A 16,077-nucleotide genomic window follows, 5' to 3' on the forward strand; every position below is an offset into this window, starting at 1 on the left:
GTAAATAACTTGAGACTTGAAGCTTCAAGACTCGGGACTCGACTTTGACTTGAGGCTGATGATCTGGACAGGTTTGGTAATGTTTTGTCACTCATTTTGGGGCACAGCGTCTGCGTGGATTACTCTTCACACAGCCAGAGAAAGTAGCCCCAGCAAAGCCTTTGCAAAAAAACTTGCAACAGATTGGCTAGGGAAACGTACACTCGGCACTGATTGGACCAGCAAACTGTCAATCAACACAGGTCGCGTGGTGAGCAAGCGAATAGATTGCGGATTTGCTGTACAGCTATAGGATCGGTGCAGTCAAACTATAGGAAGAGAGGATTACCATAAATACATATGCAGCTCCAAAAAATGTGTGATCAAGAATATGAACGGTTTACTTTGCAAGCTCATCAGCAAATCGGGCAACAATTACTAGCATATGCCTACTGGTATTTTGGTATGTAACAATTGCTTGAAACTGATAATTTACTCATGAAGCTTGCATTTGGAATTTGTTAGAAATTAATTATTACTGTGGCGAAGACGCACCACAGGCGTGGCTCTTCACTTGCGCTCTCCAAACTCCAGCCAGTGGAGAATTAAAAAAAATATTGATGAAATGTTTGCTCTTGCTTTCACACGTTTAAATGCACAGGCCCAATGTGGTAAATCTATTTTCCATCTAATACTATAATAGCTGGCGTTTCAACATTCCATCCCCGTACCATTCATTGAAACACGCAGACATTTCTGTTTCATAGGCCTACGATACAGTTTGATTTAGCCAACCATTTCTCACATGCTGAGTGGGCGCGATGTTTATTGCGCACATGAGCGTTCACAAGACTCATGCGGTGGAAGTTCTATTTATTTAATTAAATGTATGGTTTCCTTTGTTCACATTTTCTGGGTTATGTCGGAGTTCCGTGTGTCTGTGTCCTATGTCTGTCATTCTGGTTGTGCGTAATAGGATAGTGCGCCTCAGTGCGCATAGAAATAGGCTATGTGGCCTGCACTTCACGCTTTGGAGTCATAACGTTGAATAAGAGAAAATTATTCTTCCATCTATGCCTGGTATTGAAATACCATTAATTATCATTAAGTCTGATTAAGACTGATGTACCAATGGATGTGGAAAATGCCTTTTACATTGTAGAACCAGTTTATTGGTTGTAATTGCCAATTGGGTAATTGTATGGTCCTGGGGGCTGATATTATGTAGGCCTACCTGTTTGAGCTGCTGTTAGAGACAGATTCGATTTAGTTTCTCAAGGGGAACCTGTACAGTCTTGCCCTCTACCTGTGTTCGTTCAGATAGGACAGGGATCCTGCACCTGGAAGGTTGAGCTAACGTGCACTAAGTAACAAGAACATTTCCCAGGACATAGACGTGTTTTATACGGACAGAAAACTTACATTCATGTTAATCTAACTGCACTGTCCAATTTACAGTAGCTATTAGTGAAAAACTACCATGCTATTGCTTGAGAGTGCACAACAAAAGACTTATCAAGTTAACTGGTTTGATACATTCACTTTTTTTTAACTAGGCAAGTCAGTTAAGAACAAATTCTTATTTTCAATGACAGCCTAGGAACAGTGGGTTAACTGCCTTGTTCAGGTGCAGAACGACAGATTTTTACCTTGTCAGTTCGGGGATTTGATCTTGCAACCTTCCGGTTACTAGTCCAACACTCTAACCACTAGGCTACCTCACATTTGAAGGTAATGTACTTACATTCCGTAATCTTGCTCTGGTTTGTTATGAGGGTCCCAGAGATAAAACATGTAGCATAGTTTTGTTTGATAAAAATCTATTTTTATATTCAAAATGTAGGAACTGGGTTCTGAAGTTTGAACCCCTGCTGTTTCTGGCCCCACACCCGCCTCAGCTCGGCCARCTAGATAAGTGAAGGTTAGTGTCTTTTCTTTAGGGAAGTTACTTTTCCATCATGTATGACTTTCCTGGTAGTGTAATTTTTTTAAATATTACATATCATTTGTGCATCTTCTCTATAGTTATGTACTTGAAAATGTATCAATTGACCAATTTGGGCAGACTTGATACAAAATTGTCTGATGTATTGTAACGCTTAAACGGTTCAGTCTGAAACTCTGCACATACATTGCTGCCATCTAGTGGCCAAAATCCAAAATGCGCATAAACTGCAATATATTATGTCCTCTCTTTTACATTTCAGATGGAACAGAAAAAGAAAAAAAAAGTATGTTTTTTTGTTTTGTATTATCTTTTACCAGATCTGTGTTATATTCCCATACTTTTATTTCACATTTCCACTAACTTCAAAAGTGTTTCATTGCTTCAGGCAGTTAGTTGGGTATGTCATTTTAGGCGGAAATTGAAAAAAAGGGTCCAATCCAATACAGAGGCTATTTCTTTTTGGCTATTGCCCGTGCATTTGGTAAATGTACAGAGCAAATTTGAAAGTGTTAACTTAACACTTTTTGTAGTATTAATATTGAAAAACTGAGCGTTAAGATAACACTTCAGACATAGAAAAAACACTCCCATGGTTCATTTGAACAACACCCTCAGTATTAAGCAGCAACACCTTTCAGTGTTGAGGATCAACTCTAGAGAATACATTTTTTAAATTTTTATTTCACCTTTATTTAACCAGGTAAGCTAGTTGAGAACAAGTTCTCATTTACAACTGCGACCTGGCCAAGATAAAGCAAAGCAGTGCGACACGAACAACACAGAGTTACACATGGAATAAACAATCATACAGTCAATAATACATTAGGAAAAAAGGTCTATATACAGTGTGTGCAAATGCTGTGAGGAGGTCAGGCAATAAATAGGTCATAGTAGCGAAGTAATTACAATTTTGCAGATTACCACTGGAGTGACAAATGAGCAGATGATGTGCAAGTAGAGATACTGGTGTGCAAAAGAGCAGAAAAATAAATAAAACCAATATGGGGATGAGGTAGGTAGATTGGGTGGGCTATTTACAGATGGACTGTGTAGAGCTGCAGCGATCGGTTAGCTGCTCAGATAGCTGATGCTTAAAAGTTAGTGAGGGAGATATAAGTCTCCAACTTCAGCGATTTTTGCAATTCGTTCCAGTCACTGGRAGCAGAGAACTGGAAGGAAAGGCGGCCAAAGGAGGTGTTGGCTTTGGGGATGACCATTGAGATTTACCTGCTGGAGCTCATGCTACGGGTGGGTGTTGTTATCGTGACCAGTTAGCTGAGAAGGCGGAGCTTTACCTAGCAAAGACATAGATGACCTGGAGCCAGTGGGTCTGGCGATTAATATGTAGCGAGGGCCAGCCGACTAGAGCATACAAGTCGCAGTGGTGGGTGGTATAATGGACTTTGGTGACAAAACGGATGGCACTGTGATAGACTGCATCCAGTTTGCTGAGTAGAGTATTTGGAAGCTATTTTGTAGATGACATCACTGAAGTCGAGGATCGTTAGGATAGTCCGTTTTACTTGGGTAAGTTTGGCGGCGTGAGTGAAGGAGGCTTTGTTGCGAAATAGAAAGCCGATTCTAGATTTGATTTTGGATTGGAGATGTTTAATATGAGTCTGGAAGGAGAGTTTACAGTCTAGCCAGACACCTAGGTATTTGTAGTTGTCCACATATTCTAGGTCAGAACCATCCAGGGTAGTGATGCTAGTCGGGCGGGTGAGGGCAGTGAACGGTTGAAAAGCATACACTTGGTTTTACTAGCGTTTAAGAGCAGTTGGAGGCCACGGAAGGAGTGGTGTATGGCTCGGTTGGAGGTTAGTTAACACAGTGTCCAAAGAAGGGCCAGATGTATACAGAATGCATCCTGTAGCTGAATTGACACCAGGAAGTGAAAAATATTCACACTAGGAAATCTTTTTGTTGTTGTTGTCTGGTTCTCTCCCACTCAAATCAAGCCTGCAAGTTGTAGATGACTTAAACAGGAGCAATAAATTATTCCTTACAAGAGAAGTGTGACTGCTTTGTTTCATTTATTTAGGCTAATGTGAAATCAGTGCATTACAGGCACATTAAAAAGAAATCAGTGCATGAGAACATGTACTATATGAGAACAAGAGTATTTGCAGAGTTGCTATTTAAACACAAGTGGAAGTCCTAAGACAAGGTATGCAATTATCTTGACAAAGTTTCCAATAATCTGACTATTACTCAATCATGTCAAACAAAGGCTCTCATCAGCACCATAAGCACTTTGAAGGACAAAAGGCTTATAACATTTCAGATAAACTTTGTCATCAACACCATCAAACACAGTGAATGCATGGTAATGTTCACAGAAATTATCAGTATGCAACTTGTTCAGCAACAGGTATACAATAATGTCAACCACAATGATCTTAGTTATTTTACAAGACTGGCATTTCATGCTCCATCTTACTGCAAACTAACAGTCCCCCTCTGCACTATGTGCCATCCATCTTAACCCAGCTGGTAGAGGAAATGGCTTTCTGCACTGACCAGTAAAATCACTCAGGGAAAATTATTTTGTCGGTCCATACTCCGTATGTCYCAATCGTGAGGTCTCCCATTGATAGAAAATTTGTGTTTTTTTGCCAGGGACTTAGAAATGTTCTTGAAGGTGTTCCTCCTGCTCCACATATGTAATAAAGGACCGATTTGCCTTATGTATGCTGGGTAATGTATCAAAGTGATGTTTTGGTATCAAGTCGTGGGTACAACAGTTTGAAAAATGTGTGACATTCAATGATCAAATGCTTCAGATACACATTCATGCCCTGGCTAAGAAAAGGGGGGGAAAACAATTATTTGCAGTAAGATGAGCAGCAAATTCCAGTTCTCATTTACTGGTGGAACGTTTCTCACAAGACACAGAGTTTGAATATAATTAAGTGCCATTGTTTTTCCATTGTTCTCTCGGTTGACTTTAGTTGGACGGTTTTTGCACTCCAAGTACCCAGAGTCAAACAGGTAGATTCTAGAGAAGCGCATGTTTCAGAGACATTCAAAACAATTTTAACTCAAACTGAGCCACCCCTTGAAGAATGTCATGCATTATGTCCACAGAAAAATGACTACAAACATGGAAGTGCTGCAAACAGTTTAGTTTAGAAATTCTCTTTCCACCATACAAAGATGTGGGTCTGAATACAACGGATTCAAATGCGGGTCTGAACGCAACTGATTCAAATGCATTTCAAATAGATTTTTTACCACCAAGACAATCTTAGGGTCATCCTCTCTGTAAACCGTCTGAGCATTACACTTTTCTATCAAACAGAACCAGCAAAAGTAATGACCACTGAAGGACTGTGAAACCAAGGACTGCATGCATCCCCAAATTGTCTCCAGTTGAAAAAAGGCACAGCCAGTTGAAAAAAGGCACAGCCAGTTGAAAAAAGGCACAGCCAGTTGAAAAAAGGCACAGCCAGTTGAAAAAGACAAATTTACACCATCACTCTCCAGTTTAACCAAGGGCTCTAAAATGGCATCATAGCCATATTTCTTTAGATCTTGATAATGAAATAATGACACTAAATTAATATTCATCACAGCAGAGGTAAACTTGGGCGACAGATTCCTGAGGACAAAATAAATGGTGCCTATCTTGTGAACACCACGCTTGCATCCAAGCGGGTTGGCAGTTTAAGTCACCATAGAAATACTTTACAGATCCAATTGTACTATGTTTTGAGAACAAGGGATGAGTCTTAAAGTAACTTCCATCACAAAAGTCTTCATACGCGTCTTCTACAGATTTATCCCTAGGTGCATTTTCCAACAGATTACAGAATTGCGACACATGAACGTCAATGTTTCCAGTATAGGAATATATACAAAAGTGTCTTTCACTGGGACTTGATCATACAWGCCTGTTTGTTTATTTACCCTGCTATCACTCCAAACACTACTTCTACTGGCTCCACAAAACCCCCATTTTTGGTTGAAGTACTTGTACTTCTGTACTTCTGTGTTAAAACTGGCAAATAGGTTTTAAAAATTCTCAAAACGATCCTTTACAGCAGATGTAGAGGTGTTATCCATAGGCATAACTGACAGAACATCTTGTTTAATTAGGGAGTGCAGCCCAGCAGTAAGCTCTTCTGAATCACACTACTGTTGACAACACTATTTGCAACACCACTAGCTTGCAACTTGGCAATGATGGAAGCACACATATCTTTAGCAAGACTGTCCATTCTTCTCAAAACAATCCCTTTGAGTGTTATCATGTGGGACACCAATGTCACCACCCATTTTAGGAGCTTCTGACTGGACTGGAGAATCAGCAACATGAGAGGGCCCTTCTAAGCTTAATGCATCAACTACTTGACCAATACCCTTGTGAATACTATTGAAATGTCTTCTGAAACCTGAGTATGTTGAAAATCCCATCTACAATTATCTTGAGCACAGACCAATCTAAACGTAGTGGAGGGATAGAAGCTATGCTTACTTCTCAAATGAGATATCAATGACTGGCTGTTTCTGTACAACGCTTGACAACAAAAGCCCCGTAACATACATGTATCTAGTAAAGAAGTTTTGTCCTCAACTCTGTCACGCTAGGGGCCTCTCTTGTTTTGCCTACATCTACGTTGTAGATGGTTGTCTGCACTAATGTGTAGAAGTTGACAAGAGCATCATCATACGTCAGGTTAAAGACAAAGTGGGCTTTGAACAGTACATCAAAAGCACACAGACCACTAGTTGCCTGGCAGGGAACAAGCCTCTTGTCCACCACTTTGTAGTAGTTGTCAATCTTGCTCTGTCTTCTTCCGATGGCAAGGAGGTACGTCTGTCGACCATGGCTCCCATCAAGATGGTCTACAATGCTGCAGCATGACTGCAACACAAAGGGTCTTTTTAAGTCATTCTCCACATGTTAAGACAAAGACAACCCCAAAAAATGATTACACAAGTACTGTATCATCTTACCGTATGAAAGTGCACTAGTCTGCCACAGCATCACAGGCACTGACCATGGTCCTCTTCCCTCCTGCTGGTGGTGGGAGATGAAGCAGCAGGGAGGACATATCATTGTCCCAGTCTGAGGGCAAGAAAAGGCAAACACCCCAAATCACATAAAACAACATCGCTGAGTTTGAAACATTTCACGACCCATGAGAGAACCCACTTACTGGTTTCGCTGTCATTCTCTGGAAGTTTTCTGCAGACTTCAAGAGGCAACACATATCATGGTCGTAGTCAGGGATTTGACCAGTTTGATGACTTTAGGCTTCAATCCAGTGTCCCACTTTTCAAGGAGTTTAGAGGATGTTTCATCATTGAACATCAGCAAAAAGTCCTGATTCACCTAAAACAAAGTGGAGCAATTCAACTTCATGACCAACACAAAATCATGTTCTCAATGAGACAACTCATGTTCTCAATCAGATAACTAGCCTGTACTTCTGATTACAGCACATACTACATTACTATCCAATCCTTTGATGTCCAGAAACCTGGAAAAGACTGAGGACATCTGTGGTTCTGTCTGGGCTATAAACTCCTGGCGATACTGTGACACCTCCATCTTCTGATAGACGTGTTTTTCATCAGCCGAGTGGACAGGGAATGATATGGCCTCCTTGCAAGCATCACCAACAAGCTGGTGGGCCAGGTCTTCCWCCTATGGGTTGGGRCTCCCGACTGGGGTGAAATCTCTTCTTGATGGTTTGACGCGAGGTCAAGTGTCAAAATATTAAAGCAATACGAAGGAAAGAGGGTCACACTTCCAAGAGCATAACTATCTCTCTGTTGGCGAGTGGGAAGTCTCCTGCTCAAAAACAGTAAAGCATACACGCGCCAAATACGTTTAACCAAAGTTGTACTGTATTTTTCTACAGTCTCATAATGATGCCAAATAACATTCATGTATAGTTCGATTYTTTTGATCCACTGTGTGTGGCCAGATTGGCTAAGGAGAAGCTTACCATTATGATTGTGGCTGACTAAGATGGCAATCATCTCTCTCCTGGTTCGGTGGTCCAATGTTTTGGTTGTCTGGTACTCTTCTAATACATCTTGCCCACCAGGTCTACTAGTCAGGGTGTCTCGGACCATCTATTAAGACAAGAGAAAAAAGTTCAAAAATTTTGGGTTGGATTATGCTGTCGGAATGTCCATGAAAAGCAAACACAGAAATGGGATAATCAACATGCAATATCAGTTGTCATTATACCTCTTTTGCTGCTGTGAAGTCGATGGCCTCATCTCCTAAGGTTGTCCTGGCTTTTTTAGACGGCCTTTCTGGAGATCTCAGGTCGAAATAACTTTAGAAGGATAATGTGTCTGTGGAGGAACTAGGTGTTGAACAGCCTGCAGGAGAAAAGTCTGAGCACAAACCACGGATCAAAGCAACCAATCTTTCATTCATGTTATTTGATATCATTATGAGAGACTGTAGAAAGATACCTTCATCAAGAACTTTGATTGTGAGGCACAGTCTGGATTGGCCTCAATCAGGTCCAGCAGAACATCCTCCTCCACCTCAGTTTAGGAATCATAAAAAAAAAAATATTTGTGCTGCAGAGGGCAGTCCAAACCTATTTTGTATTACAAAAAAGATAGACCAAATCAGAACACATAATACATAGAGATAAGCCATCTAGGGGCAACAGAATGGGTCTGACCCAAATCAAGCCCAAGGGTTCAATTAAGAATATACATCAGACAGTTCATATATTCACATTGATTGATAAAATCTCCATAAGAGAAACCTGTCTGCATCTTCATGAACTTCTTGCATATTTGATAATGGACCTTCCCCAACATGTTACACTGCATTCCTGCAAAACGCAATTACACACAATATCATATTTGAGTAAKATTTGGTTGCAAACATTTGATGGTGTACATACAGTTGAAGTCAGAAGTTTACATACACTTAGGTTGGAGTTATTAAAACTCACTTTTTCAACCACTCCACAAATTTCTTGTTAACAAACTATAGTTTTAGCAAGTCGGTTAGGACATCTACTTTGTGCATGACACAAGTAATTTTTCCAACAATTGTTTACAGACAGATTATTTCACTTATAATTCACTGTATCACAATTCCAGTGTGTCAGAAGTTTACATACACTTAGTTGACTGTGCCTTTAAACAGCTTGGGAAATTCCCCAAAATGACGTCATGGATTTAAAAGCTTCTGATAGGCTATTTGACATAATTTGAGTCAATTGGAGGTGTACCTGTAGATGTATTTCAAAGCCTACCTTCAAACTCAGTGCCTCTTTGCTTGACATCATGGGAAAATCAAAAGAAATCAGACCTCAGAAAAAATMTGTGGACCTCCACAAGTCGGGTTCATTCTTGGGAGCAATTTCCAAACGCCTGAGGGTACCACGTTCATCTGTACAAACAATAGTACGCAAGTATAAACACCATGGGACCACGCAGCCGTCATACCACTCAGGAAGGAGACTCGTTCTGTCTCCTAGAGATTAACATTCTTTGGTGCAAAATGTGCAAATCAATCACAGAATAACAGCAAAGAACCTTGTGAAGATGCTGGAGGAAACAGGTACAAAAGTATCTATATCCAGAGAAAAACGAGTCCTATATCAACATAACCTGAAAGGCCGCTCAGCAAGGAAGAAGCCTCTGCTCCAAAACCGCCATAAAAAAGCCAGAGTACGGTTTGCAACTGCACATGGGGACAAAGAACATACTTTTTAGACAAATGCCTCTGGTCTGATGAAACAAAAATAGAACTGTTTGGCCATAATGACCATTGTTATGTTTGGAGGAWAAAGGGGGWGGCTTGCAAGCCGAAGATCACCATCCCAACCTTGAAGCACGGGCGTGGAAGCATCATGTTGTGGGGGTGCTTTGCTGCAGGAGGGACTGGTGCACTTCACAAAATAGATGGCATCATGATGCAGGAAAATTATGTGACATCAGTCAGGAAGTTAAAGCTTGGTCGCAAATGGGTCATCCAAATGGACAATGACCCCAAGCATACTTCCAAAGTTGTGGCAAAATGCCTTAAGGACAAAAAAGACAAGGTATTGGAGTGGCCATCACAAAGCCCTGACCTCAATCCTATAGAAAATGTGTGTGCAGAACTGAAAAAGCGTGTGCGAGCAAGGAGGCCTACAAACCTGACTCAGTTACACCAGCTCTGTCAGGAGGAATGGGCCAAAATTCACCCAACTTATTGTGTGAAGCATGTGGAAGGCTACCCAAAACGTTTGACCCAAGATAAACAATTTAAAGGCAATGCTAACAAATACTAATTGAGCGTATGTAAACTTCTGACCCACTGGGAATGTGATGAAAGAAATAAAAGCTGAAATAAATTATTCTCTCCACTATTATTCTGACATTTCACATTCTTAAAATAAAGTGGTGATCCTAACTGACCTAAGACAGGGAATTTTTACTTTGATTCAATGTCAGGAATTGTGAAAAACTGAGTTTAAATGTATTTGGCTAAGGTGTACGTAAACTTCTGACTTCAACTGTATAGAAACAACAACAACCTCTCCCTCAACATGATCAAGACAAAGGAGATGATTGTGGACTACAGGAAAAGGAGGACCGAGCACGCCCCCATACTCATCGACAGGACTGTAGTGGAGTAGGTTGAGAGCTTCAAGTTCCTTAGTGTCCGCATCACCAACAAACTAACATGGTCCAAGCACACCAAGACAGTCGTGAAGAGAACACGACACAAACCGATTCCCCCTCATGAGACTGAAAAGAGTTGGCATGGGTCCTCAGATCCTCAAAAGGTTCTACAGCTGCACCATCGAGAGCATACTGACTGGTTGCATCACTGCCTGGTATGGCAACTGCTCGGCCTCCGGCCGCAAGGCACTACAGGGGATAATGCGTACGGCCCAGTACATCACTGGGGCCAAGCTTCCTGGCAACCAGGACCTCTATATCAGGCGGTGTCAGAGGAAGGCCCTAAAAATGGTCAAAGACTCCAGCTGCCCCAGTCATAGACTGTTCTCTCTGCTACCGCATGGCAAGCGGTACCGGAGCACCAAGTCTAGGTCCAAGAGGCTTCTAAACAACTTGTAACCCCAAGCCATAAGACTCCTGAACCTATAATCAAATGGCTACCCAGACTATTTGCATTGCCACCCACACACACACTTTACACTGCTGCTACTCTGTTATCTATGCATAGTCACTTTAACTACCTCCATGTACATATTACCTCAACCGGTGCCCCCGCACATTGACTCTGCATYTAGTCAAGCTATTGTTATTATACTGCTGCTCTTATTATTTGTTACTTTTATTTCTTATTTTTTTAAACTGCATTGTTGGCTAAGGGCTTGTAAGTAAGCATTTCACTGTAATACACCTGTTGTATTCAGAGCATGTGACAAATAACATTTGATTTGATACACAAAATGCCCCCTTATACCCTCTCCCCTTTGTCTTCCCCGCAGTGGATCAACCATTTGTTCCAAATGCCATTTTTAATGATGTAACAGGTAGAGGTCGACCGATTAATCGGGGTATTTTTGGGTGCCGATTTGCCGATTATTATTATTTATTTATTTTTACACCTTTATTTAATCTTTATTTAACTAGGCAAGTCAGTTAAGAACACATTCTTATTTTCAATGACGGCCTAGGAACGTTCTGCCTTGCAGAACGACAGATTTTTAACCTTGTCAGCTCGGGGGATCCAATCTTGCAACCTTACAGTTAACTAGTCCAATGCTCTAACACCAGATTACATTGCACTCCACGAGGAGCCTGCCTGTTACGCGAATGCAGTAAGCTAAGGTAAATTGCTAGCTAGCATTAAACTTATCTTATAAAAAACAATCAATCAATGACTGTCATTGCTCCAATGTGTACTTAACCAAAACATCAATGCCTTTCTAAAATCAATACACAGTATATTTTTTAAACCTGCATATTTAGCTAAAAGAAATCCAGGTTAGCAGGCAATATTAACCAGGTGAAATTGTGTCATTTCTCTTGCGTTCATTGCACGCAGAGTCAGGGTATATGCAACAGTTTTGGGCAGCTGGCTCTTTGCGAACTAATTTGCCAGAATTTTACGTAATCTGACATAACATTGACGGTTGTGCAATGTAACAGGAATACTTTGACTCATGGATGCCACCCGTAGATAAAATACGGAACGAATAAACGTTTTGTTTTCGAGGTGATAGTTTCCGGATTAGTCAAAGGTATATGGTTTAGAGAGAATAGTCGACAAGTTATAATTCCTGTAATAACTTGCGGCTGAACTTGAAAGGGTTCCTTCGTTATCTTACCGTCATTGCTTCCGATAGAGAATGTCTTGATCTACTTCAAATAAGGTCTGTGTTTCGTGCAGGTTTAAACCGCCTCGACGTTTTGATACCCGTGTAAATCTCACTAGGATAAGGTAACGTTTGTCAACATATTTTCATAAATCCACTCTACAAAAAAAATGATATTCGCTTATATTTAGCCAATATTGATCAGAGTTACCTTGTCCTATGGATATCTACACAGTTATAAAATTGGCAAGGTGGTGTAAGCCTACACGAAACACAGACCTTATTTTAAGTGAATCTAAAAATATCCTATGGAATAAKTGAAGGAACCGCTTTTCAGATTTTGCTAGAAGGTGTCATGGGAATTATGACTCGCACTTTGGTCGTCAATTCTTACCATGCCCATTATTAAAATAGGATTTCCTGCATATAGAAATGACAGTTTTTGTTTTCAACATTCATCACAGGTAACTTAAACTCTATTTTTATTCAAACAGTTGAGAGTATTTGTCTCCTAAGCAGACTCTTCAGTATCATTGTCACTTCAGAGCTGTGTGTGTGTGTGTATTTATGTATTATATTAAGTTAAAATAAAAGTGTTCATTGTTCATTCAGTATTGTTGCAATTGTCATTATTACAAAAATGTGTGTGTGTGTATGATATATATATATATATAAAACTTATTTTTTTTWAATAAATCAGCATCGGCTTTTTTTGTCCTCCAATAATCGGTATCGGTATCGGCGTTGAAAAATCATAATCGGTCGACCTCTAGTAACAGGTGTCTGCCTGGCTGCGGATCTGGGGCTTGGCAAGGCAATATTCCAGTGAAATCAACCATCCAAACTAGCTAGCTATATAACTAGCTACAAACAGTAACCACCACCACTCAAATCTATAGGAAAGAAACTGGCCAATACATGTCAAGCCGTATTGGCTTGAACACAATGTCTGATCTGTGATTAACAACAAGCACACACACCATAGATAGACATGTTCATATAAAATGTGATAGGGGTGTTGTTAGGATTTATGTTTAAGCATAATAGCCTGTTAGCATATTGGTTGAAGAGGAATATTGTTTTGTTACACACATACACAAACTATACAGAGGGGTGTGGGTGTGTAGGTGAAAGGACTGACCAACACAGGCCATAAAAGTTGTGGACAGTCTGGAGAGGGGAAGGGTGCAGCTCTCTAGACCAACCAAGAGTTTAGAATACTGGACAATACCATATTAGGAACTGTTTTAGTGTAGAATCGACAGACCCAAGACGGAGCTAATCTACCCAGCAACCAGAGGTGGACAAAGGAACGCGCCAAGGGGCCAGCAAAGGGGGGGCAGAGTCTAAACCAAGCCCAGCCTCTACTGTGATAGGCTAACAGACGCGTTGAAACGACGTCATCACGGTATAAGAACAGCTGTTTACGTACTTCTTGCCAGTTCTCTGTTCATCCTGCACGGTGAAACAGCGAACCCGTATATACGAAAATTGCATTAGCCATTCATTGTTTGCGGTAATTAAACATAATTAAAGAACGTTAGCAGACCTTGCATTTTATTTATCCTGACACCGGATGTGTTACACGCAGCGTTCAGTGTCCTCTTGATGTCTGGCCACGTGCACTAGCTCGCTAACGTTAGTGCTAAATTACAATATGCTGAGATCGGTATTGTAGTTAGATAACTAACTAGCTAACTATATGGTTAACAATATTTGTCCAGACAAACATTCTTAGTTATATGCGTTTTGAAGAACAAATTAGTAGATATTAGCCATGTTGTTACCGTCACTTCCTGGCTAGTTACATGCTGCACCAAATAAGGCTCAAATTGATCACACTAGGTCACACCCCAATTAACACCATGCACCTGCTGCGCAACTAATGTTTAAGTTAGTTGGCCTCGTGAACTCAACACGCACACGATTGAAATCAACTAACGGTACAGCCAAACTGATCCTTCTGGATTTTGATAAATTTTCTCAAATCGAATAGTTTGCTAATTGTAATCTAGCGCTAACTGACCACGTTAGCTAGCTAGCAACTTCCTAAATCTAAACTTCGCAGATGTAACGTTAGCTACAAAGATCTCGACCATTCACTTAGCCGATATAACAAGTTGGCCACCAGCTAACTTATTACATTTTTTACATATTACTTACCTTTCAATGCTGCGCAATTCCAGTTGCCTTGCAACGTTGGCAATTAGATGAAAAGGAAGTTTCAAGCGAAAACCGGAAGCTAAATCAACACTGCTGAGTATCACCGCCCAACCTCTGTACAGTAACTCTCACCTGGGAGGCATTATGCTCGTCCTTGTAATTCCGATCATAACTATTTCATTAACATTATTATTCTCTTGGCCAAATATTATATTCACAAATCCTTATTTTGTAGTTTTGTTAATTGAACTGTTAAAATTGTATAAATCCCTCAAACTTGTGAAACTTAATCAGTTGGAAACATTAGTATAAGTCATTGCCTGGTGTTCTATTATTACATTTGTTTCATTGTATTCACAGGAATGTCCCTGTATTGATGTGTAATATTGTTATTATTGTTGGGAAAAAATAACTCACCTGGGAGTTATATTAGCACAGAGGGTGTAAAAACAACTCTTAAGTCAACACCTCGAAAAATGTAACACCAAGAAAATGAACATCTGTTATCACTGGCCAATTTGCTGTGTACTTGTATATTTTGTATGATATGGGTCTTTCACTATTGGATCACCAAGACCTGTAAATACATCTCCTCTGAGCACATCAACCTGCCTTGCCTTCTGCTGATGTCATGCCCTTACGATTGCTACATGTCGCTATTTAAAAACGACAGACTAATCAAAATGTGTTGTAGACAAAATAATGAAAAGGGTTGTCTGGTACCCTCAATAAATAGACAAAGATGTGTAGTTGAACAAGTCGTTGCATGTATAGATTTTTTTWAAACTTGACTTGAAACTTGTGACTCTGCTAGACTTGCTCTTAGAATGCATGACTTGGACTTGACCCGTTCTATTTGGGACTTGACTTGAGACTCGGACCTTGTGACTCGGTCCCACCTCTGCAAAACAAACACACACACACAAAATACTGTTATCTGTAGACTACACAACACGTAGGCTACAGATAATAGTATTGTGGCCTATGCTTGTCTCCCTGCCGTAGAGGTGTGTGTGTGTTGACCTAGTGCTGTGATTCATGGGTAATGTAGAGCAATACTTTAAACTACTAGAGAAAACATACCAGGTCGACGAATGGTGAAAAGACGCGGTAGACATCCTCCTATCGCCACTGACCAGAATATTGGCCGTAATTCTTTCAACATGTAGACATCCAGCAGGTGATCTATGGCGCATGGTCAACATTCATTATGGTGTGTCTTGTCTACAGCTATGATTCAGTGGTAATGTAGAGCAACACAGTAAGTAGGTCAGGTGACGTAAATAGGTACTAGCTAGGCAGTGGCGGTTCTAGACCATTTCAACTGGAGGGGCCAAGCTGGGGCCAGTTGTACTGTTAGAGGGGCCAGTTACATTAGACGTTATTGTTTTCTTCACTGCATTGAAGGCATTAGCAGGCAAAAGACCATGTTCATAATCATCATCATTGCCACTGTCTAATAACGGATGTAAAAAAAGAACGATAGCAAAAATGAGTTATGTAAAAATTATTTCATACTCCACATTTAGTGGGGCCACAAGGGGGTTCAAAATTGTTGTCACAGGGGCACTGTCCCCCCCCCCCCCCCAGAACCGCCACTGTAGCTAGGTGTTACCTGTGCCCCTTCATCTTGCAGCTTCTTGCAGGACTCAAGGAAGACGTCACTGGCGATGAGGTTAGACTAGCTAATAGCAGCGCTGGTTAACATACACTGAGTGTACA

At 40.6% G+C, this 16,077-nt stretch overlaps 1 long non-coding RNA gene across 1 annotated transcript; it reads right to left on the reverse strand.

Moving 5' to 3' along the window:
• Positions 1–2,677: 2,677 nt before the first annotated feature.
• LOC111955657 (uncharacterized) lies at positions 2,678–14,421 on the reverse strand. The gene is made up of 7 exons (XR_002876151.3): positions 14,356–14,421; positions 8,366–8,496; positions 8,133–8,242; positions 7,885–8,014; positions 7,090–7,265; positions 6,887–6,998; positions 2,678–6,794 (listed from the first exon to the last, which is right to left on the reverse strand). It is a non-coding gene; the product is annotated as an uncharacterized lncRNA (long non-coding RNA).
• Between the last annotated feature and the right edge of the window lie 1,656 nt (positions 14,422–16,077).

The sequence above is a fragment of the Salvelinus sp. IW2-2015 genome, linkage group LG31 (assembly GCF_002910315.2).
Source record: "Salvelinus sp. IW2-2015 linkage group LG31, ASM291031v2, whole genome shotgun sequence".
NCBI lineage: Eukaryota > Metazoa > Chordata > Actinopteri > Salmoniformes > Salmonidae > Salvelinus > Salvelinus sp. IW2-2015.